Source organism: Notamacropus eugenii, chromosome 3 (assembly GCF_028372415.1).
Source record: "Notamacropus eugenii isolate mMacEug1 chromosome 3, mMacEug1.pri_v2, whole genome shotgun sequence".
Lineage (NCBI taxonomy): Eukaryota > Metazoa > Chordata > Mammalia > Diprotodontia > Macropodidae > Notamacropus > Notamacropus eugenii.
The window spans coordinates 51030931-51057024 of NC_092874.1; the positions used below are offsets into that span (position 1 = coordinate 51030931).

Here is a 26094-nt window from a genome sequence, read left to right on the forward strand (position 1 = left end):
CATTCTTTGGCAGTCCCAGCATTGCCTTTTTGCAGTCATGATTACAATTCTGCCGCAGCAATGTCCTCAACACTATCTCTGTCCCTTGGTTTTCCTCTCCCATATCTCGACCTACTGCCTCCTGCAGCCTGGCCACAAAATTAGTAAATGGCTCATTGTTTCCTTGCGTAATCCTAGTCATGGGAAACTCTCTCTCTTTCTTAGAGGCTATAACCTTCCAGGCGGCAATAGCCATTCCGGCAATCAAAACATAATCGGAGGCTGAGTACTGTAATTGATTTCCTGTAGCCTCAAACTGCCCTGTTCCTGTAAATTGCTGATAAGCCTGGGGGGCCTGAGCCCCTAGCCCACCGGTAGTGCTCTTTACTCTCTGAGAAAATTCTGATACCCAAATCACATTCTGCCCAGGGGTAAGGCAGGCTCTAGCTAAGCTCTTCCAGTCATTAGGAGTCAGAACGAACTGACCACTGAGAGTTTCAAGCATGGCTATGACAAAGGGTGAATTAGGGCCGTGCTTGGTACAAGCCTCTTTAAGAGTCGCCACTCTCTTCCACTCTATAGGTATGTGGCTCCTCCGAACCCCACCGGGGACACTGGGGTCCGCTATTTCTAACACAGGAAATGTCCCTACATCTTCTCCATTCTCTATAGCCTTTCTTATTCCTTTTTCCAAACTGGACTGTGGCCCTGAACTGTCTGACCAATGGAGCAGGTTATAAGGAGGCGCGGAGGGAAGGCACGGCGTATTCTCCCCTGCCTCGCCTTTTCCATCCGCTAGATGGAGCTCCGGGTCTATTTTTTCTTTACGCTCCTTAACTTTCTGCTTAACTTTCTGCTTGCCTGGGTCCTCCGTCCCTCCTGTGTTCTTCCCTCCCCTCTCTCCGCTTCCACTCTCATTCCAATCCCGCCCTGGCCTCTCCGGCCCTTCCTTACAAAATTCTCGGAGGTCGTTTAACTCTATTGTGACCCCCGCCTCCCTGCCTTCCCTGTGAAGTGTCTCAGCCCAGACCTCCTGTTCCTCTGGCTTTATTACTGGCAATTGATTCCTCATCCCTGCCCTTTTCCCAGGGGTTTGGGAAGCTTCTCTCCACTTTCTCTCCTTCCGAATCTAGGATTCGGGACTCGCTTCTTTCACAGCCCCTTCCGGGTGTACCCCAAAAGCACCCAGGATTATCTACGCTCCCAGTCCCTGTTTGGGCGCCAACTGCCAAGCCTAGAGGCCTGTATTGGGCTACCCGAGTCTTTCTTACCTGTCCCAGGTCTTCGGTTGGCCAAACCGGATAAACGTATGAGAGAAAGGTCGTTCCAGAGTCAAACAGGGGTTGAGCTTTATTTCAGGGTCTAGTTACAAATGCAGGGAGCTCTTCCTTAGGAGGAAGAGGGGGAGATCTCCTAAGGAGGCTAAGCTTAAGGGATTGGAAGTAGAAGTACAAGCGGGGAGAGAGGGGGAGGGGAGAGAGGAAAGAAAAGAAGCGGAGCCCTACTTTTCTCTTTGGCTCCACACGTGCTAAGAGAGAGCTTTCTGGCTTCCTCAATCCTACTTAATCTTCAGCCACACAGTTTGCATCTCAATACCGTGCTGTTAGGTAACTAGGTGTGCTCCAATCCGGGACAACCTCAAGGGCAGGGAGACTCCACCCATCAGGTATCTCCGGGGGAGAGGCGGAAATACCCGAGCTAGCCGAGCTAGCTCAGTCTGACCTTCTCGAACCCCCGCTGTTCATGGAGGGCCTCGTAAGACTCTAAGATTTAGAAGTCCCACTTTTACCTGCCCGAGACTGTCCACACGGAATTGAGCTTCCAGTCCCAACACCATTCAACTATCAAAATGATCTTCCTAGCACAGTGCACGTAGAGCACATGGTAGGCTCTTAGCAAATAAGACTTGACATACCCAGGCTTATACCTCTAGATCAGAGATATTTGAAGGGGTCAAATAGATAAAATTGTAGCCCAACATCCCTTCTGGAGACTAGAAGAGAGATTGTCCCAGACTTAACTGTTCTGAACTTTGCCTGCCCTCCCCATAGACATCATGCTAGCAGTACAGGAAATGAGCCTTTTCCTATCTTCAGAAGTGACCCAGATGATCAAATCTACCCAAGCCACTCATGAGTTGTATCTATATATTCATCTATACAACTTCCTGCCAAGTCCCCTATTTCTTACAAAGATATTGTCCCCATTTTACAGCAGAGGTTAAATGACCTCAGAGTGTCATAGCTACTATACAACACCTCCTCTAATAAAAGGCATTACCTATGCTGTTTGTTATCAGAGCATGACAAACATAAGTTGATTCTAAAAATATCCTGCCAATAGTACTCTGTCAGGGGCCTTTATTCGTGATGTGCCGCGTATAGAACAAGGACATTTATGAAGTGGCCCTGTCATGACATGGATGGCCCAAAATGGGAAAATTCTTTGTTTTTGAACCACTCTCAAGTTCCTCTCCAAGTCATCCTCTTCCAATCAGCACTCCCCTGGCATCTTCCTGGCATCTCCGCTCCTTCCTCGTACTGCTACCTCTAGAGCTGGGCACAGAGAATATAACCACGTATTATCATTAAATGTTCTCTAGACTCCTTCCCAAATGCAAATTCCCATGGAAGTATAATGGAAGCATTAAATCATGAGGAAGCAGCGTTTACTAAACTTTTGGTCTCACTGTCTGATTTCTTTTCAGCCCAAAAAGCTGGAGTACAATAATTTACATAGATTTTCAAGGGCTATCCTGAAATTGTGGCTTCTGGGTAATTTTTTTTTGCCAGGGTGCTTTCATCAAGCATCACAGTTTTCATGGGAAACCAGATTCCTTGTACCATCTACCATTTGCTGTCTGGGTTTAACCCCATCTATAATTTGACTCTAAACATACCTTTCCTCCCTCTTTCCCATGAGTACTACTAAGTACTTTAAGATGTCACAGATGGGCTTAGATATGCTGAGTCTCATATGGGGCCTTTGTCCAAAAATCTTTCCTCCATTCAGGTGTCCTGATGGTGAAAATGTCACCACCTGTGAGTCATCAAAGTGATGAAAGATTCTTTTTCCTTTCACTTGGGAGTCCAGGGGAAAGGGGAGAAAAAGCAGAGGACTTGGAAGAAGGGAGGGAATGAGAGCACTGAGATGGAGGTTGGGGGAGAGAAATGGTAAAAGGGAAAAAGTTACAGAAAAGAGCAAAGAAGACTTCATGAGAATTTTACCAAGGGTGCTACTAAGTACTTTTGTCATAGTTGTTGTTCAATTTTTTCAGTGGTATCCAACTCTTAGTGACCCCATTTGGGGTTTTCTTGGCAGAGATATTGGAGTGGTTTGCCATTTTCTTCTCCATCTCATTTTACAGATGAAGAAACTGAGGCAAACAGGGTCAATTCATTTGCTCAGGGTCATACAGCTATGTCTGAGTCCTTATTAGAATGGAAGAAGATGAGTCTTCCTAATTCCAGTGTGCCACCTCGTTGCCCCTGCTCAGTGCCCATGGTACGTCATCTTTTCTGTGCCATGGACCCCTCTAGTAGTCTAGGGAAGCTATGGACTCCTTCTCAGAAAAATATTTTTAAATGCATAAAAATATGATACAAAAGAAACCAGTTTTGTTGGAATATAGCTATTAAAATATACTTATACATATAAGTATATGTATACTTACATGTAAGTATACATACATGTAACCAATGAATTTAGTCCCCCTACTGTGGCACTATAAGCCTTCATAATGATCCTGGTCTTTATAAACTAGAAAATCATACTTAAATATGTAATATTAATATAAAATTAATCCTTCAGCTTCTAAATACAGGCTTGTTCCCTGTTGCAGTAGTCCATGCTTGAATGAAATATAAATTAGGATTGTCATTCGTTGCAGTGAACGTAGCAGGTGATAGCGTTTCAAGGTACATTTCTCTTCCTCCTTAAAAAAAACTACCAGTTGTCTCCAAGAAGATAATTTATGGAGTGATGTGAAGGGCAAACATTTTATTTTAAACTTTAAGGAGCTTATTCAGGAATAATTTTAGCCAAGGTTGTTCTGAGACTTAAAGTAAAAAAAAAAGAAAAGAAAAAGCAATTTGTTTAGTGCTAGACCAGAAGATGGTAGATGCTTATGGTGCTAATGTGACCTTTGTTCCTCACTCCCGACTTTCATCTCCTGTACTTTACTGTTGGTAGGATGTGTATTTTCATTGTATTCCTCACAGAAAGGGGTAGCGTGGCATTGTGAAAAGCAGGGGTTCTCCACCTTTTCTGTGCCATGGACCCCTCTAGCAGCCTAGTGAAGCTATGGACTTCTCAGAAAAATATTTCTAAATGCATAAAAATATGATACAAAAGAAACCAGTTTTGTTGGAATATAGCTATTAAAATATACTTATACATATATACTCATATATGTACACATGCATGTGTCTGTGTATATATGAGTACATATATGTGTATATATGTATGTATGTATATAATATGTACATCTACATATATCTATATATCCCCAGACATACACACACCAAGTCCAAAGATCCCATGTTAAGAACCCCAGGCAATAAATAGAGAGCTAGGTATGAAACAAGAAAGACCTGTGACCTACACTGACTGTGGGATCCTGGGCAAATCCTCTAGTTCTCTGTCTAGCTCTATATAATATTAATATAAAATTAATCCCAGTTCTCTGTCTAGCTCTGTAAATTGAAAAGAGGGCTCTGATCTTCACTGATAGAAGAAATTCCTCACTGGAAACTCCCTAAGCCAATGAAATCACAGACACAGCCCCTCCCTCTATCCCAAATACTGCTTCTTTTATAGCAAATAATACCCTAAGTACTTTGGAAGATCTGTGATGTCATCATGAGTAACACGTTTATTTATCCTCAGAGTTTCACATGAGGAGAGTGTTTCCAGGCATAAGGAAGGTTATGGAAGAGCTCATTGATGTCCTTGTTTTTTGATCTCTGATATTAACTGTTGTAGAATTCAATGATTTTAATTTCTAGACTGATTTTTTTTTATTGCATTCTGAATGGGAAAGAAGAATCACATATTAACATCTTCCATTAATAAATCAGAGTCAGAGTGAGATTGTTTATAGAATTGTGAATTTAGAATCAAAGGCACATGAGAACCCATCTGGTTTCACGCTCTTATTTTACAGATGAGGAATTGAAGCCAGGGAAGGTATGATTTGCTCAAAGTCTCATAGGTTATTGCCTTCTTCCCATAGTGTAACTAGGTATGGAAAAGTGGATTGGAAGGGTACATAAACTTTCAGACACACTTTTAAGACCTAAAAGAAAATAAGAAGTTGGGGAAAAAGTAACCCCAAGTAATTAGCTTCTGTTTTTTCTTGTGAGTAGGTGAGGGCCCGCTGCTGGGAAGGTGTTCATTAGTAAGTTAGTGCTACAAAGTGTGCTTGCCAGCATGGTAAAGAATGTTTATCTTTGCTTTCAAATAATGTTGACTGGCTTATGAATAATGATGAGGACATGAAGGAAGAAATTTTTAAATTTCAATTTGCACATTTATTAAAGTTCAAGTTGTTAATGACTTCGTTTTGACTTGCCATAGATTTCTTCTTTTGCAGTGATCATATTGGCTTAGCCTAAAGAAAAGCATGGTGAAAAAGTTCATTCGTGAGTGGTTTGTTAACTCCCTGATTCCAATCTTCTTTAGGTCTTTGTTGATAATTTCCATTCAGATAATTAAAAAATGTATTATTTTCCATTAAAGGTATTGGGTGAATACCTTTATTAGTACAGCCATATGATAATACTTGGGGCACCTGGGTAGAGCAGTGGATACAGTACAGATCCTGGAGTCAGGAAGACTCATTTTCCTGAGTTCAAATCCAGCCCCAGACACTTAGTAGCTGTGTGACTGACTGCTTGTTTCTTCATCTGTAAAATGAGCTGGAGAAGGAAACCACTCCAATATCTTTGCCAAGAAAACCCCAAATGGGGTCATGAAAAGTTGGACATGACTGAAAAATGACTGAACTGAATGATAATACCTCACAATAATCTTCCGAGATACATAGGATAGAAATGATCTGATTTTACAGATGAAGAATATGGCCACAGAGAGTTTGTAAGTGACTTTCTTATGTTTACACAGAGGGGAAAGGCAGGGCCAGGCCTCTAGTTCAGTGGAAAGAAGAGGGAATTAAGAATTCGATCTGGGTTCTAGATCTAGGTCTGTTGGCAGCTAGCTTTGTAACTTTGTACAAATCACTTAAGCAGGGGGTGGAAGTAATATTCTTTGCTTGTGCATAGAGGACTCTGGCTAGCTCCTTCCTTTCTAGGTTTATAGGACAGGAGGAAAGAAAGAACTCACTTGAGACAGACCATAACTCGCTTGAAGGTGGACTTTATAGTGTATTCTTTATAAACTCTTGGTTTGCTAAATGGGCAAAGATATTCTTCATACACACACACCTGTTCTATATTCTATGCCTTGTTACTTTGAGGCTTGTAGGAGAAATGAACATTCCCAGGGGAGAATCAGAAATGACACACATTCAGATGTTCCTGGGGGGAGGACCATGGATAGCACCTGAGCCATTATTTAAATTATTGTTGAAACCCGTCCCCATTAGAATCAGTGTACATGAGCTCAGAATTGTGAATTGGAGTCGTGGACTACATTTAACTTCTCTCAGTTTTATCATTGGTAGAATGAGGAGATTGGACCAGGGTCATAGGATTTACAACTGGAAGGGAGAATGAAGAATTAGGAGATCGTAAAAGTGAGTTACTCATGGCCACTCAAGTAATTAAGACAGAGGTGTTGAGACTTAGGTCTTCTGGCTTCAAATTCAAGTCTCTTGCCACTAACCCATTGAGGGTCTCTCAAAATTTTAGCTTTCACTTAAAATTCTACAGTTTTAGGATTTCTTGGTTGTCCTCAGCCTTTGCTCTTTCTGCTAGACAGTACTGACTTCTCTAGATGATATGGGCACTTATCCTTTTACTTTCAACCGTGTGTGTGTGTGTGTGTGTGTGTGTGTGTGTGTGTAGGTGTAGGTAGATAGTTTTCTAAATCCTACTTCTGGTGTATTGCTTAACATTTCACGATTTTTAAACTCTACAGTTGTTCTATTTCAGAAATAAAAGAAGCTTTACATGACTTCTAGACATATCTTTACTCTATTAATTCCATTCTGTTGGACTTCCTGTCTCTGTGCCTTTGCAAAGGCCAGTCCCCTGTGCTTGGAATGCTTTCCTTTCTTACTACCACCTTTTGTAACGTTTACTTCCATTCTAGGATGACCCAAGTGAAACCTCCTACAGTATGAGACTTTTCTTGATTTCCCCCCTCCCCACCTCCCAGGCTCTTAATAAATACTTGTTGGGTTGAATTGCACTCTTGGGTTTAAAACCATAGTTGATTTGGATTGTTTGTGTTTGCTTTATGTTCCAACCATTTCCTTTGTCCCATCCTTTACCGAGGCCTGTCTTCTAGAAGTGAACACTTACTTTAAACAGATTGACTGAATAAACAGCCCCAATGAAATTCAGACCCTCAGACATTTTCTGCTGTCTGACCTCTGTACATGCTAATTTATCCACTTTGTGATCTTGGGCTTCGGTATCAGTGCCTTGATATCACTACAGCACTAGAGGAGAGAAAGCTAACAGGAACTTCTCTCCCTCCCTCTCTCCCAGGAATGTGGCTATGAAAGGGAAGAATGAGTAATGGTTACTGGAATGGCTATTTGTCCTACCTAATCTAAGGACTTTGTAAGGCCTAAGCGTACTTCAAAAATAAATAGGTGCATCAAAGTCTTAAACAGAAATATGAATAGAATTTCTAGACAGTGAAGAACCCCAGGGCCAAATGGACCTTTCAACTTGGTTAACAAAATACACACCTAAGCTTGGACTTCCTGGAGCCTGCTTGCAAACCTCTCTCTGACTGATAAGTCTGGTTAGTGGTTAACACATCAACTTCAGGCAGTTGAGTTGTGAAGGGCCAGCTCATGTCTGGTATAAAGGGCCAGTGATTTCAAACTAAATGTGTATTGTTTTATTGTGAGGGGGTGTGTGTATGAGGAATGGAGGGTGGTAGTAGTTCCATTTCCCTGTTTGCTTTTGGGGATTGTTTTAAACTTTCACCCAGAAGCAAAAGCCCGATGGTGTGTTTGTAGAGAGCTTAAGTGACCACAGTCATGAAACAGGCAGAAATGATTTAGTGCAGATCACCAGGCAGGCCTCCTTAGCATTTGCATTTCCAACAAGTACTGTGTTGTCTCCAGGTTTTTTGAGAAAAAAAAAAAAAAGGAATCTGTGAGCAATTGTAACAAAACCGAACTCTGAAACTGAGGAAAAGAATATTGTTTTGGAATCATCATCTGAAACATTTTGGGCTCATGACGTGTGGACCTGGAATGTCACATGTGGCATAGCTCATTTAAAGTTTATTAGTTTAACCTTTGGACTCTTTGTTTCAGATGAATATGATTCTGCACCTTGAACAGCCACCTCAGCCTTTCTGGCCAGTTATCCACAGGGCCAGTGCCAGTTACATGGTGAGCATGGGGAAACCAAAGCTGGGATGGCTAGAAGACCCTTCTGTTACTTCACTGCCCTGTCAAACCCAGTAGGCTAAGGGTAGGGGTATTCACAGACTGAAGCTCAGCACTGGGTAATTGAAAGCATTTCCAGGAACATTGAGAAGGAAAGCTGGCCATGTTCTGGGCTGAAGTAAAATATCATGTCACTCATTCATGAAGAACAGTCCCATGAAGCAGTGGAAACAATGTCCTTAGAGTCCAACAGAAGCGTTTAGCATTTCTACTGACAGAACATAAAGCCTGTGGTTACTAAGTGTGAAATCCTCATTAAAATTCCTCCCAAAATCAGCTGAAAACAGATCCCACACTCGTTACAGTGCCGATACGCCCCATGTTTATATAGAAAAGAAATTTGCCCACTGGTTTCTTGTCTTCTGTACTAAAGCCATCTTAATTTCCCATGCCAAGACTGAGTTCTCCCAAGGGAAAAGTATTAATTATTTGTAATCCAAGCCTGGCTCCTCGACACCCAGAACCTCCTCTTTTCATGTTTGCATGAGTGAGGTCGGCCACTTGTCCACTAGGATTAAGCAGAGGTGGTTTATACATGTCAGGGCCCTTAGGGGAAGAACTAGAAGGTTGGGGCAGAGGAAGGGGATATGTTACTGGGAAGAATTCTGTACTTAAAATAGAGTTAGAGAGTATGACTTTGCTCCTTAAGGAGAATAGGCATCTGCCACTTGTCATTCAAAATTAGCTTGCCAACAATGATTCTGTAAATCACAGAAAACTCTCATGTTATGGGGTAACCTTGATTATCCAAAAAGCCTCCCTTGACTCCTTATTCTGTCCTATTCAGCTACAGTTCCATCTCTCTCATCACTTTCTTTGCTAACCTTCTTGAAAAAGTTCTTCAGATCTAATGCTTTCACTGCCTCACTGGCTACTCTGTTCTCAGACTATTGCCATTAGGTTTCTTCAGTTCCAGGGAAACGACTTTAAGGTCACCACCAACCTCCTAAGATCTTGTTTCAGATTTATTTATGTGCTGTGATTTCTCTGCAGATTTTGATGCTGTTCCCTGCCTACTGCTGAATGCCCCCTTCTCCCTGAAGAGATACCACACTCTTCTGAATGTTCTTCTGCCTCTCTAGTCAATCCCTTCTCTGTCTCTTCTGCTAGCCCTGTGTCCTCTTCATGACCTTTAAATGGTCATGGTTCCCAATGGACCATCTCTGGCTCTCTTGTTTTGCCTCTGCATCTCTTTTGTTAGTATCTCATTCATTCCTCTGGCTTCCATTGCCCCCTCCAGGAAAGGACTCCTAAGCCCTGACATTTCTTCAGAGCTCTAGATGCTTGTTTCCAGTATCCTGAAGGACACCCCTTTTTGGATGTCTCTTGTAATCCCATTCCAGGATCAGCTCATGTTTAACCTCCTACAGTATAGAAATGTAGATTAGTATAGAAAAGTGGAAGTGAGGGTGCCATACATGTGGAATGTCCCATGTACTTTCACATGAAGATGCTATATAATTATTTTTACTTTTTATTTTTAATTTTTATTTATTTTTAAATTCTAAATTATATTTAATTTTAATTTTTACTTACTATTTTTGCTTTGTTGCAAGAAGCCTTTTTTGAAGTGGAAGTCATCTGCAGATGCATATCAATAAAATAAAATGAACCCCCCTCCCTAATTTCCACCTCTGAAAAAAAATTATGTCAGCCGTATCTCTCATGTGTACCCTCTTCTTTCTGTTATAACTTCTGCTGTAGTTGTACAATTGATTTCTCACAGGTCTTCCTACTTTTATACTCTTTCTCTTATTCTAGATTGCATACTGCTCACAGAACAGTATCCTTTATTAGGCTTAAATCTGGACAAGTCATGCCTCCACTCAAGAATTTTCAGTTGCTCCCTATTGTCTACTGAATAAAGTTCAGAATGTCTCTGCCTGACATTCAAGGCCCTTCTCAACCTTGTGCCCCTCTATCTTAAATGTAAAATGAGGGAGTGGAGTAGATGACCTCTGAAGTTCTTTCTAGCTCTAGAAGTGTATATGATTTGGTGTCTTCTGAGGTCTCTTTCACTTAGGTTAGATGATCCCATGATCTTTAAAATCCCCCTTCCCATTATTTCCTTTCCATATACTTTGTGTTCGAGCCAAACTTTGCAAATCCCTGCCCCCACCCTTCTCTGCCCCACTTTGCATCCTCAGTCTTCCATGTCTTTATTCAGTTATCAATTCCTGGAATGTGTGCTCCTCATCAGTTCCTACCCATCTGGAATTCATGTTCTACATCAGTTCCTACCGATCCTTTAATGTCCATTGGAAATGGTACCTTCCCCAGGAAACCTACCCTTATCACCTACCCTCACTCCTGAGTTGATAGCCATCATCTTCCCCATCACATTAAACACTTTTTTTGTAATCCTATAAAGCACAAATGATGTAATATTGTTAGCTAAACCTATCAATGCTGGTGTCTTATCCCTTTATTAGACAAGTTTCTTGAAGTTGGGGATGGTTTTATCTGAACTTTGTATTTTTCCCAGAACCTAGCCCAGTGTTCTGCACACAGTAGGCACTTAATAAATGTTTATTGTATTATCAAATGATCACCATTTTCCTCATTGGATCATTAATTTTCAGGGAAGTTTCAACAAGAGGCCTCTAATTCCTGCACTCTTTGGAATTAAGAGTGTTACTTTTTACCTGTGTGATGCTGGGAGAGTCATTTAACCTCCTGGTTTCAGTTTCGTCATCTGTAAAATGAGGGTGTTGGCCTCTAAGGTTCCTTCCAGCTCTAAATATCTTATCCTGGCAATCCTCTCTCTAGCATATGTGGAATGCTGCTGAATAGGCAAGTGGGTCACTGACATCACAGAGCCTTGAATGTAGGGGTAGCATCCCAAGATATCCCTCTGATCTAGAAGCATTTTCGTATCTTTACATTTTGCCAGATCATTTGCTATTTGTGAAGTTATAATGCAGTTGAGCTTACATACCGGGATAAACTATCAGGTTCTCTGATATGGGGATGGCAGAGTGGAGATGCTGTAAATCTTCAAAGGAAAAGTCCTGCCCACAGTTATGAACAGAGAGGGACAAACAATTCCTTTTCTTCTTCCTTGGATGAAAAGCTCTCTCTGTACAAACTCCAGGACCCCCAAGAGACAGGACTGCTAGATGTTTCTAGGTATCCTGGGGTGGGGGGGTAGTGTGAGACTCTCCAACTGGGTTGCTCATGACTTGCCTGGCTCTGAAAGACGCAAAGGAAATGGGTGGAGCTAGAAGTTACTGGAGTGCCACTAAGGTTGTTAGTGGCAATCCTTTGGGAAAGACTCTGGAAGAGGTCAGAGAAACACCTTCTTCTCCATGTTCAGTAAGAGTGCAACTTCTTGCCTATAGGGAAAAACGGATTCATCCTTTTCTAAATTAAACAATATATAGTCACAGAAAAACAGAATAGTATAGAAGGTTATGCTTTTGAAGAATAATCCTTTCATTCACAGTCTGTGTAGTACTATGCCCTTCCCTCCCCTTCCCTTCCATTTTCCCCTTCCCTTCCTTTTCCTCTCCTCCCTTCCCCTCCCCTCCCCTCTCCTTCCCTTCCATTCCCTTCCCCCCTCTTCCTTTCCCCTCTCTCTCTCTCTCTCTCTCTTTCTCTGTCTGTCTCTCTCTCTCACACACACACACACACAAACACACACAAACACACACACACACACACAGAGTCTAGCACATCCTAAATGCTTACTAATTGATTGATTCTAGATTACAATGTTGAAAGCTGCCAAAGAAGAGTGAGGCTCTCTACAGTACTACAGAATAGCTGTCCTTTAAACATCTCATTTGCTCCTGGGAAACCCTTGTTCTCACACCGAGGCTTTTGTCATTGTTTCCCATAAGTCAAAAGGTCAAATTCAGTGCAAGAGAAACAAGTGGTCTTGGAATGAAACCATCTAAGTGGTCACTTGAAGATGTTCCTGAATCCCTAAGATGATGGATGCTCTTACCTGTGAGAACAACTCTCCACATAGCCTTCTGAAATAAACACAGATCTTTGTTTCTTTCTGCATATGGTATACTCTGAAAGAGAGTTTTCAGATTGTTGGATACCATTAGAATGAAAACAAATATTTAGAGAAGAAAACTTTGTGCATTGTTTATATAGACATCCCCAGGGGTGCCTAGAAAAGCTAGTGTAAAGGAATATTAAATTTTAGGATTAAAACGTCCTTCAAGTTAAGAATTATCATTGTTATGTATAAAGGGACCGTAGGTGTGTGACTCTACTATGATCCAAAGAGCAGGATGTTTCCCTGAGGAGCTTACTAGCTAAAGCAAATAAGCAAAACAGGAGATGATAGTATTTTATATTGTTTTGCAAATAGCATCTTTCATCCACAGTGCTCTAGTAATATATTCAGATGAACTCTGTGGGCTTCCTCGTTTCCCCAGGAGAAGTCAGAGGCTAGTCTAATGTGTCTTCTTAGATAAATAGAGAAACCAAAGCAGACATGGAAATGATACCAACTAAGTGAACATCTGTCCGGCATCAATGCTGGTGTATACACTGACTTCAAACTCCTAGTTACCTATGCCATTCTTATTCCATAGGAACAAGATGGCACTGCCAATGGACGTACGTGTGTGTGTGTGTGTGTGTGTGTGTGTGTGTGTGTGTGTGTGTGTGTGTGTGTGTAGAACTACCTTCTGTATGTAATATGTAAGTGCTTGGATAAAGAAGGGAAAGGGACACCCCAAGGAGTTAAAATGGATGGCATCATTGGGGCACGTGGGACTCCTCTTGGAGGAAAAGGCAGTAGTGTCTGTGACTTCAGTTGTGGCTTTCTGTGTGTCTATGCACGTACATCTACAAAGTGGATTTGTTTCTTTTACTCCTTTAGACAATTTACTATATTCCCTTGCCAAACTTGAATAGTAATGGTATTGCATAAATGTTTCTCTCTAAGAACTGGAAAAACCCCTCCAAGCAAAACTAGTCTTGCTCTCTGATGCAGACTGCACTCACTTTACTAACTTGGAAACATGAACTATTGTTATCAGCCTAAACTCCACCCTTTACTCCCCAAGTTGTTCAGGGAAACGTTTATATGTTCGTTGTTGTTCTATCTTTGAAGTCAACATCCTTCTGTAAAAGCTGATCTGACATTAAGTGGTTAAATGGATTCCGGATGCTAGTAAGTGGGCTTGCCAAATCAGGAAGAGCACAGCCAATGGGAGCTCAAGTTCGTGGCAGAGAAAACTCTAAATTCTTCCATTTCTCATATGTATATATATATATATATATGTATAGGTATGTATGTAGATATATGCAAGCACATATATATGCACAGATATAGATATAATTTTCCCCTCAATTACATGTTAAAGCAATTTTCTAACATTTGTTTGTTTTTTTTTTTAAAGTTTTGAGTTCCAAATTCTGTCTGTCCTTCCCTCCCTTCTCTCCCCTTTCCCTGAGATGGTAAGCAAGCAGATATAGGTTATACATGTGCAATCATGTAAAACAGTTCCATATGAGTCATTTTGTACAAGAAGACTTGAATATAAGAAAAAGAATGAATGAAAGAAAGCAGAAAATAGCCTGCTTCAGTCTGTTTTCAAACAATATAGGTTCTTTCTTTGGAGGCAGATAGCAAGCTTCATCATTAGTTCTTTGGGATTGTCTTGGATTGCTGTATTGCCGAGAATAGCTAAGTCATTTACAATTCTTCATTGAACAGTGTTGCTGTTACTGTGTACAATATTCTCCTGGTACTGTTCACTTCACCGTGCATCAGTTCATGTAAGTCTTTTCAGGCTTTTCCAAAATCATCTTGCTTGTCATTTTTTAGAGCAGGGAACTTTTAACAAATGGGAAAAACACATTCACTTACTTCTTCTACTGGCTTGATTGGAAAGTCTGGCTCCATTTTGTAAAGCTCGGTGAAAAGGCGATCCTTTTTAACTGTAGAAACACTTCATAACTCATGTCCTTATAAAAGTGCCCTTTCTGATGGAATGATTTCGTATTTTAGACCTCTATAACACATGCAGGGAGGTGAGGCCTCTTTCCCAAAGGAACAGCCCCATAAGGTGTGTTGCAGGAAGAGTTATAAGTCCAGCCAGGAACTCAGGGATTGTTCTAAGAAAGATTGGCTCTTAACTTCTCTAGAGACAGGAAACCCACATTTCCCCATTTTGTCCTAACTCAAACCTCAGGTGTTTCTAGAATGTCAGAACAGCTGGTTAAAAAGGTGAAAAGAGTTTTTCACTTTATTCTTTCTCATGGTTTTATTTTCTTTTGATCTGTTTCTTCTTCCACAACTACGATGAATATGTTTTTCATGACAGCACATCAAGCTGACTACCATCTTCAGAAGAGGGGAGGGAGAAAAATTTGGTACTCAAAAGTCTTGCAAAAATGAAAGTTAAAAAATGTTCTCGATATGTAATTGGGGAAAAATAAAATAATACTAAAAAATAACAAAAAGTGAAAGGAAGGTCCACTTTAGGTACTCTTTTTGGGGGAGAGGGAGTGGTTTCCAGTCTGTCAGATTTCTCCCCTTGATTGATTGAACTGAGTGCATGTTTCTGTGAGCTTCTAGGCCCAACTTGAATGCTAAATCTCCTTGCTGCTGCTGGATGACAGTCTGTTTGCACAATAGCACAATTAAAAAAATACTTCTCATGGCTGCAAATGCTTTTATGCATTTCATCCTTTTTTTAAACCTCAATATCAGCGCAGTCACTAAAGTGAAAAGCCAAAATTTTCCAAATTCTTCTTTTTTTTTGACTTTTCGCAAAGCTTTTTGTGCTTATTATGATAAGATGTATGTGACAAGCTTTAACCTTAGTCATGCATTTATGAATGGTTGTATGCATACAAATTAAAGTAAACAGTACAGTTGATTATCATTGAATTGTGGATTCACAGCTGGAAGGGGCCTCAGAGATCAACTACCAGGGATCCTGAGTTCTCTTCACTTAAAAAAATTGATAAATATATTTCAATATATTTGATTTCCTTTGCGATTCTAAATACATTTTACTCATTTAAAAATATTATTCTGAGAAGGAGGCCATGGGCTTTGTCAGTTTACAAAACGGGTCCATCATATAAAAAAGTCTAAGATCTTGTCCAATCTTCCCATTTTGCAGATGAGGAAAATGAGGTCCAGAGAGTCTGAGTGACAAGTTCAAGGTCACACATCTAATAAGTGACTGAGATAGGGACTTGTATCCAAATGTTTTTTGTTGTGAAGTTTGGAACTTTTAAAAATTGTACCACATTCCAATTACTTTACAGCTGTCCTTGGACCATTCCTTATTTTGTCTTAAAGACTGATATAGAAATGAATGTTTATATTCTGGATTGATTTCAAAATTAGGTGCTAAGGGTATCTGCTATTTTTTCTTTTCTTTTTTAAATTTTATTGATATATGTAGCTTTTGTGTCATTTATATTTCCCAATGAATTCCTCCCCTCAATCCTATCCAGAGAACAGTCTAATAACAATAACTTAATTTAACAGAAAAGTATTAAGGAGGGTGATTCAAATCCACTCTCTGACACTTATTAGCTGTGTGACCCTGAGCAAGTCACTTAATCTCTGTTTGCCTTAATCCACTGGAGAAAAAAATGGCGAACCACTATAGAGTCTTTGAAAAGAAAATCCCCTGGACAGTATGGTTCATACAGTCATGAAGACTTGGACACGATTGAGTGACAGAATAATAGCAATAAAATAAAGGAGAAAATTTTAAAACATTCTATAAACAATGTACTAAAAAAGTCTTGATGTTGACTACAGTGTCCCACACCTGAGGCCCCCCATTTCTGTAAAGGGTGTGTGTTTGTCATCATCTCACAGCTTTTCTTTGGAGCCAAGTTTGCTCCTTCTAATTTCACTGCATTCAGTTTTGATTGTCTTAAAAATGGTTACTTATTCAGTGAGAGTTGGCATATATTTTGTTGTTGTTGGGACTTGTGCTTTCGTGACTATGGTGAAATTCCAGTGTGGATGCACCTTCCACCTACTTGTGAAACAATTCATCTATGACATATGAGCTCAGACAAGTTAAGAAATTTGCCTTTGGTTACACGGTCAGTGTGTGTCATAGCTAGGACTTCTACTTAGGTCTTCCTAACTCTTTGGTTTATCCACTAGGTCATGGTTCCTCTAGATTTTGCCTTTATGCACATTTAACATTAGATGTATATGACAATCATAAGATTTAGAGTTAACAGAGAACTTCGTTTTACAGATGAGGAAACTGAGGCATGTAGAAATGAAATGACTTATAGTCATATGAGTAGTAAGTGTTAGAATTAGAATTCCAACCCAAATTCTATTGCCCTAAATTCATAGACTTGTAAATTCCTTGGCTTGTAAGGTACTATTTTCGTTTTTCATTTCGTGTTTCCCAGAGTTGAAGTCTGTTGGCCTGGCTGAAGAGTGATGTGCAGAGGCTTACCCGGTGACTTTCTGCCCTGAGCTTCTTTCTTTTGCTCCTACATTTTTAGCTTCATAACCATCAAATTGATATCTGGCATTCCAAGGAGAAAAATAACCATGGAAATGGTCAATTGAGAATAACTGACTTCCTCATCAATCATGTTCTCAAATGGTGCGTATTGAAGCACAGCATTGGGGAACCCAACACCCAAATTCTGGAAGCTGAGAGGGCCAGAGAAAGGCATCTTAATTCCTCTCTATAAATTCATGCAGAGTGGAAGAGGTAGATGAGATCTGATATTATACCAGCTCAGAATTCATTTTCTCCATATCAGAAAAACATGTTTCATGGCTCATATTAGAATTCCAGACCATACTGATGGAAAATAGCTCAGAGGAATCACCCCCAGCCACATTTTCTTTGACTGAGCACAAAATTCACTAAGCACAAAAACGATGTAGTGAGTTTTAACATTTTTCTAAGGAACCATCACAAAAAACACCATTACAGAGAAGGGGGAAAAATACCAGTCTGCAAATGTTTCCTTGAAATCTGGCCTTTTCCACCTTGTTATACAGTGAAATCAATATCAACTCCCAGATTGGTTGACCTGTTCATGAGCCTGAAACTTGAATGAAAAAAAGAGAAAAATTTCCCCCATGATAGATTCTTTCCCTTCCCGCAGATGTAGCTAGTGGGGAAAATCTGTTTCCTGAAAAGAACTTCAGAGTTCACTAGATAATGTCATTTTGAGAAGGGGCATACGTGGCCTACCTCACCACTCCTTAATCTTCTTAGATTTTTCACAAAGAAATCACATTAATCAAATCTGCTTTCTGTTTGATGAAAGGTGCTGTCTGAATAGTTCACGACTTAGGGTGAAATTGAATATGGGAGAAAAAAATCCCATTTTGAAATAATACCAAGACTTCAAGTTATTCAGTATTGCTGGAGTCTTACTTTAGGCCAGCCAGTCTAGCACCGTTTAGTGAATATACCCCGTTACCCTTCCTGATCATTTCAAGAGGTGTCTTTAAAATATTCAGGGCACAAAGAATTAAAATCGCCTGTTATTTACAAATAAATATTTGCTTTGTGGCATTCTTTAAAATTTTTTTTCTCCAATTACATGTTAAAACAATTCTTAACCTTTTTCTTTTTTAAATTTTGAGTTCCAAATTATATAGCTTCCTCCCTCTCTCCTCTTTCCGCTCCCTGAAAGAACAAGTAATATGATATAGGTTATAAATGTGCAATTATGTAAAACATTTCCAGATTAGGTATTTTGTCCAAGAAGACTCTAACAAAATAAGAAAGAAAGAGAAAAGTATGCTTCAGTCTGTATTCAGACAACATCAGTTCTTTCTCTGGAGGAAGATAGCATGCTTCATCATGAGTCTTTTGGGATTGCCTTGGATTATTGTATTACTGAAAATAACGAAGTCATTTACAGTTCTTCATTGAACAATATTGCTGTTACCGTTACAACATTCTCCTGGTTCTGCTCACTTCACTTTGCATCAGTCCACCTAAGTCTTTCCAGGTTTTTCTGAAATCATTCTGTTCATCATTTCTTATAGCACAATAATATTCCATTGCTTTGTGGCACTCTTATGGGGCCCAAACAAGCAGTGGGAAGATGTTTCCATTCCCAAAGAGTCAGTGGTTACTGATTTAAGGGCTTCTCCAAATAAATAGGCTCTTAGACTTAGAGTATGACCATAGAACAATACCCTCATTTACGCTGATGAAGAAATTGAAGTCAAGGGATGTTAGTTATTTGCCAGTGAGAAAATTAGGGGGAAAATAGGGGAAAAAAGATGGGAAAACCATGGTCTTCGGAGTCAGTCCATTTCATTTTTACACAGCTCTGATCATCGTGATCATTAGATAGTTAAATAATAACATTAAGAATAATTTTTTTTCCTGGCTGCTTCTAGTTCCACCTTCTGGTGCCGAGGAGAACTAATGTGATATTTCTTCCACATGACAGCTCTCTCCATACTTGAAGATAGCTATCATGGCCTTATAGAACAAATTTAAAAAAGAGAGTGCCATCCTTCAAAGTTGTCCCATTGGGCAGTTATAACCTTATTCTAAGGATAATACCATTGCTCTGATTGTTTTTGAAGCTCTTCTGTTGGAATTATCTTCAGAACTTGTGGGACCTTCTTCTGAATACTGTTCCTAGTGGCAAATCATCCTCCCTTGAGGATGGTAAGCTGCTTGTGAGAAGGGATTCCTGGCCTTTATATCCTCAATGTTCAGCTCAGTGCCTGTCACTTAGGAGGGACTTAATTAAGAAGGGACTTAATTAAGAGTTGTAGATCTATTAAATTGATTTTTGGAGACAGGCATATCACTTGGAACCAAGTCAGATAAATAAGGTGGATAGCCAAGCTGGCAAATGCTGTGGGGTTTTTACAAAACAAAGTTTGACCCAAAATATTGGAAAAGACTTTTCATCTGGTGAGGAAAGAATTCCAAAAGAGGAAATCCCCCCCAAAACATTTAATTTCACTTGTTTCCTTTTTGTCTCCCCTCCCCTCCCCTCCTCTCCTCTCTTCTCCTCTTCTCTGCCTCTTTTCTCTCTTTCTCTTTCTTTCTCCCTCCCTCTCTGTTACTCTCCTCTATTTGTCTTTCTATCACCTATCTGTATGTTTCTATATCTGTATATCTATCTATCCATCCATCTAAACAAAGGAAGCATCACAGGAATAAGTGTAACTTTTTAAAAAATTAATTAATTAATTTTTAGTTTTCAACATTCATTACCACAAGATTTTGAGTTCCAAATTATTCTCCCCATCTCTCCCCTCTCCCCATCCCAAGACACCATACATTCTAATTCCCCCTTCCCCCAATCTGCCCTCTCTTCTATCATACCCCCCTCCCTTCCTTTATCCCCACCTTCTATCTTTTCTTGTAGGACCAGATAGATTTCTATGCTCCATTACCTGTATTTCTTATTTCCCAGTTGCATGCAAAAACAATTCCCAACATTTGTTCCTAAAACTTTGAGTTCCGACTTCTCTCCCTTCTTCCCTCCCTATGCATCCCCACTGAGAAGGTGAGCCATTCAATATAGGCTATACTTGTGTAGTTATGCAAAAGACTTCCATAATAGTCATGTTGTGAAAAACTAATATATTTCCCTCCATCCTATCCTCCCCCCCATTTATCTATTTTTTCTTTTGACCTTGTAACTTCCCAAAAGTGTTTACTTCTAATTTCTCCCTCCTCCCATTTGCTCTCCCTTCTATCATGCCCCTACACCCAATTTATCCCCTTCTCCCTTACTTTCCTGTAGAGGAAGATAAATTTTCATACCAAATTGAGTGTGCATGTTATTCCCTCCTTGAGCCAAATGTGATGAGAGTATGCTTTCACTTTTTCCCTCTGGCCTCCCCTTTTTTCCCCTCCATTGAAAAAACTTTTTCTTGCCTCTTTGATAAGAGATGGTCATTGATTGATCATTTTTCCCCCTGAAGTATTATACTCAGTTTTGTTGGGTAGGTGATTCTTGGTTTTAATCCTAGTTCTTTTGACTTCTGGAATATCATATTCCACACCCTTCAATCACTAAAGGTAGAAGTTGCTAGATCTTGTGTTATCCTGATTGTATTTCCACAATACTCAAATTGTTTCTTTCTGACTGCTTGAAATATTTTCTCCTTAACTTGGGAACTCTGGATTTTGGCTACAATATTCCTAGGAGTTTTTCTTTTCAGATCTCTTTCAGGAGGTGATTGGTAGATTCTTTCAATATTTATTTTGTCCTCTGTTTCTAGTATATCAGGGCAGTTTTCCTTGATAATTTCATGAAAGATGATGTCTAGGCTCTTTTTTTGATCATGGCTTTCAGGTAGCCCCATAATTTTTAAATTGTCTCTCCTGGATCTATTTTCTGGTTCAGTTATTTTTCCAATGAGATATTTCACACTGTCATCTATTTTTTCATTCTTTTGTAATTTCTTGGTTTCTCATAAAGTTATTAGTTTCTGTCTGCTCCATTCTTATTTTTAAAGAACTATTTTCTTCAGTGAGCTTTTGAACCTCCTTTTCCATTTGGCTAATTCTGTTTTTGAAAGCATTCTTCTCCTTGTGGCTTTTTGGGCCTCTTTTACCATTTGAGTTAGTCTATTTTTAAAGGTGTTATTTTCTTCAGCATTTTTTTGGGTCTCCTTTAGCAAGTTGTTGATTCACTTTTCATAATTTTCTTGCATCATTCTCATTTCTCTTCCCAATTTTTCCTCCACCTCTCTTACTTGTTTTTCAAAATCCTTTGTAAGCTCTTCCATGAGCTGAGATCATTGCATATTTATTTTGGAGGTTTTGGATGCAGAAGTCTTGACTTTTATGTCTTCCTCTGATGGTATGCATTGTTCTTCCTCATCCAAAAGTATGGAAGAAAATACCTCTTCACCAAGAAAGTAAACTTCTAGAGTCTTATTTTTTTCCCCTTTTTGGACATTTTCCCAGGCTGTTACTTGACTTTTGAGCCCTTTGTCAATTGGAGGGTATATTCTAGGGACTTGTAAATTCTCAGTTCCTCCAAGGTGGCACAATCAAGGGAGAGGAGTTACTCCTCTCCTGGCCTGTGCACTGGTCTGGGAGCAACCCCAGGCTTTTCTGTCCAGGATCATCCTCAAAGTCTCCACCAGCTCCACCACATCAGCACTCTTCCTCACCCCAGGGTCGCCATTCAGGGCTGAGATCCAGATCAGCCACTCAGTTCCCCCATGGGCTTTTAGTTCGAGGGCTACAAAAATGGATGCTACAAAAATGTCTACAAAAATCTACTGCCACCTGGGACTGGGGCTAGATTGTGTTTCCTTCTCACCCAGGTGAAAGAGCTTTCTCTTTGACCTTTGAAGCTGCCTTTGGCGTTTGTGGGTTGAGCAATCTGGGAACCATAGCTGCTGCCAGGGATTCCACCCCCTGAGACCTGCTCTGGTCCTGTCCCTGCCTTGCCAAGCAGCCAAAGCTAGGCTGCACTCCTGTCTGAGTCTGGTGTGATAGACCTTTCCTGTCAGCCTTCCAGGCTGCCTTGGGATGGAAATCTCTTTTACTCTGTTGTTTTGTGGCTTCTGTTACTCTAGAATTTGTTTAGGGTCATCTTTTACAGGTATTTTATGGGCTATGCAGGGAGAGCTAGAGTAGGTGCGTCTTTCTAATCTGCTGTCTTGACTGTACCTCAAATGTAACCTTTTAAGAGGAGTATTTTGAAAGACAATCCTTCTGAGACAATTCAATTCAATTCAATTCAACAAGAATTTATTGAATGCCTACTCTGTGCTTTGGTTAGCTTTGGGTCATACAAAGGAAATACTGAAATAGTCTCAGTCCTCAAGGAACTTATATTCTGTAGCTAGATGGCACAGTGGATAAAACATAAGACTTAAACACCTGAGTTCAAGTCTTGCTTCAGATACTATCTGTGTAACTCAGTTTCTTCATCTATAAAACAGGGATAATAATAGTACTTACTTCTCAGGGTTGCTGTGAAGATAAAATGAGATAATACTTGTAAGGTGCTTTGTAAACTTTAAAGTGCTACATCAATTCTAGCTATTGTTATTACTGTGGATGAAGTACTGGTCTTGGACTTGCCTGCCATGTGACCCTGGGCAACTCACTTAACCCTGAATGTGCTTCTGGGTAGATGTGAATGCATTAGAAGAGGAGTTTCCACGTAGAAAGTTTGTATCTTTAAGAAATCACAGATCTTTTGCTTTTTTCTCAGTTCCTCCAAGGAACTTTTGCTCATATCCATTTGGATGAAGAGTTGGGGCAATTATTAATAGTTTTTAAAAGAAATCTGATCCCTCTTCTGCCACAATTTATACCTTGGAAAATTCCCAAACATCCCCGGAAGATTTTGGAGAACAATTGAATGGTCATGTGACATCTGCCTCTGGTCCTGTATGAGTTTTGTAATTTGGTTGTTCCCAGGCTCAATCATATCTGAGTCCTACTGGTCATTTTTCCCCTCTCAAAAGGAACCATTACTGAGTGCCCATTCAGATATTCTTCCTTTCTTACTTCATTGATTTATATTATATTATGTTATGTCACGTTATATCGTATCATATTTCATTACATTACATTATACAGTTTTAAAAAATGCTTTCCTCTCAATGGCCCATACACTTGAGTAAGTTTCTAGAGTTCTACATTGCTGTGAACTCAGTGGGGTATCCCAGGATCACATGTGCCATAAATGTTCATCAGGTTTAGAAACCAGGTTCTGACTTCATGAGTAGCAATCATAGGATTGCAGGATTTAGAGCTAAATAATGAGTGGGGCAGCTTTTTGGCACAAAGAATAGAATGTTAGGTCTGGAGTCAGGAAGATTCCTCCTTTTGAGTTCAAATCTGGCCTCAGACACTCACTAGACCCTGGGCAAGTCACTTCACCCTCATCTATAAAAACGAGCTAGAGAAGAAAATGGCAAACCACTCTAGTATCTCTGCCATGAAAACCCCCAATAGTGTCCTGAAGAGTTGGGCACAGGTGAAATGACCGAACAACAATGTATAGAGTATTTAATCACATCGCCTCAATTTGCAGGTGAGCAACCAGAGACCCACAGAGGTTGAGAGATATAATATAAACATAATGATCAAATGAGAAATGTAAAGTGCTTAATACAGGGCCGGGCACAGAGTAGGTGCTTAGTCAATGCTTCGCTTCCCTTCTTAGGCAGATCTGGGTTGGAAGAATGACCCACTGTGGCTTCTCCTTGGATTTCCTGACCACTTCTCGTTTGGGTGCCCTTCTTCAGTCTTTGTTTTACTGATCTGACCTGTGTTACTTCCTCCTATATTGCTATTTCTGCTGGTCTCAGTAGCTCACATTTATACAGCACCCTAGGGTTACATATCCATAGCCACATCCTCTATTTTGATCTAGTTTTATATATCCAGCTATCGTATCTCAGATCTTGAGTGGTCTAACTGGGATTCAGATCCAAATCCTCTTATACTATACCCAATGAGCATATCACACATATATCTATACATCTGTATACATGTACATGGACACCTGTATTTTCTACCTAGAGGAAGGATACCTACCATTTTTAAGCATTTTGTTTTCTCTACTCATCATTAATGGCCTTAATCTGTTTTCCTTGATAATTTCATGAAAGATGATGTCTAGGCTCTTTTTTTGACCATGGCTTTCAGGTAGGCCCATAATTTTTAAATTGTCTCTCCGGGATCTATTTTCCAGGTCAGTTGTTTTGCCAATGAGATATTTCACATTATCTTCCATCCTGTCATTCTTTTGGTTTTGTTTTGTGATTTCTTGGTTTCTCATAAAGTCATTAGCCTCCATCTGTTCCATTCTAATTTTGAAAGAACTATTTTCTTCAGTGAGCTTTTGAATCTCCTTTTCCATTTGGCTAATTCTGCTTCTGAAAGCATTCTTCTCCTCGTTGGCTTTTTGAACCTCTTTTGCCAATTGAGTTGGCCTATTTTTCAAGGTGTTATTTTCTTCAGCATTTTTTTGGGTGTCCTTTAGCAGGGTGTTTAATTGTTTTTCATGCTTTGCTTGCATGTCTCTCATGTGTCTTCCCAGTTTTTCCTCCATCTCTCTAACTTTATTTTCAAAATCCTTTTTGAGCTCTTCCATGGCCTGAGCCCACTGAGTGGGCTGGGATACAGAAGCCTTGACTTCTGTGTCTTTCCCTGATGGTAAGCATTGTTCTTCCTCATCAGAAAGGAAGGGAGGAAATACCTGTTCACCAAGAAAGTGGCCTTCTATAGTGTTATTTTTTTTCCCTTTTCTGGGCATTTTCCCAGCCAGTGACTTGACTTCTGAATATTCTCTTCACACCCACTTTGCCTCTGGATCCTCCCAGCCAGAGCTTGGGGTCTGAGATTCAAATGCTGCTTCCCAGCCTCAGGGCTTTGGGTGGGGGCAGGGCTGCTATTCAGTGTGAGATCAAGTTCAGGTGCTCAGGTGGGGGCAGGGCCGCCTCATGGGCTCAGTTCCCTCAGGGGGTTTATGCAGAGACCTTCAACAATGGATCCTGGTTCCTGCCTGCTTGGGGAGCCCTGGTCTGCTCCCACCTCAGCTGCTACTTCCTGAGGGGGCCTGAGCTATGGGGGCACCCCACTCCCCTCTAGACCCACCAAAGAGACTCTCTCACCTACCCTCGTCACCTGTGGGGGGAGGGACCCATGTGGCCGCTGGAGATTCCATCCCTGAAGCCCGCCCGGATCTGCTCCTCTCGGTGCCACGTGGCCAAGGAGGGCTGGGTTCTGGGTCCGCAGCGTGAGGACCTTTTGTGAGAGGTTTTCAGGCTCTCTGGAATAGAAATCTTGTCTGCTCTGTTGCTCCATGGCCTCTGCTGCTCCAGAACTTGTTGGAAGCTCTTTTTTACAGATATTTTATGGGCGGTGGGTTCGGAGCTAGTGTATGTGTGTCTATCTACTCCGCCATCTTGGCTCCGCCCCTAAATGGCCTTAATCTGAAAAAAAAAATGTGAATGGCAGATGCGAAAGATCACAGTTTATTTTCTTTGCAATTCAGTCTCGATTTATTTATTTCAAGGCTAGAATTTCTTTTAGCTATGGAAAATATTTAAAAACCCAGACTAAAGGGTCATATTTGCACTGATTCAGTGATGGTGTGGAACCTAGAGTGGTGGGACATGCCTGTAGACCAAACTCCAGGGGAGATGGAGATTGGTACATTTCTGGAGTTTTAAGCTGCTGTGAGCCCGATGAGATGTCTGTACCAAATGTGGCATGACTCGTGGTAACCTCCTCTGATGGAGGACTACCAGGCTGCCTAAAAAGGGGTGAATTGGCTTAGATCAGAAATAGAGAAGATCAAAGATCTAGAACTCCTAAAAGGTGGGATTGGACTAGTGTGGATCTCTTATATGTCCAGCCTGTGTGAGATGGGGGAGACCCAGTCTAATAAACCAACCAACCAATCAACAAACCAACCACAGCCACAACCACCATCACTACCACCACCACAACAGCAAATAAACAAATGAAAAATATAAAGGGCATTGGTTTTGGAGTCAGAGATCTCAGCTGGAATCCTGGCTCAGCTATTTATGACTTCTGTGACCTTGGGCAAATCACTGAACCTCAGTTTCC

General features: G+C 40.5%; 1 protein-coding gene and 1 long non-coding RNA gene across 5 annotated transcripts in view; one reads left to right on the forward strand and one right to left on the reverse strand.

The window, feature by feature from the left end:
- LOC140530921 (uncharacterized) overlaps positions 1-26094 on the forward strand; it is a 466876-nt gene that overhangs the window by 247747 nt on the left and 193035 nt on the right. The gene's annotated exons all lie outside the window — the stretch shown is intronic.
- The window catches only part of LOC140531019 (A-kinase anchor protein 9-like), a 117250-nt gene continuing 102241 nt past the window's right edge, over positions 11086-26094 (reverse strand). Inside the window, 3 exon segments of the mRNA XM_072650221.1 lie at positions 11086-11907; positions 12522-12594; positions 25135-25451. The gene's annotated coding sequence lies outside the window, so the exon portion shown is untranslated.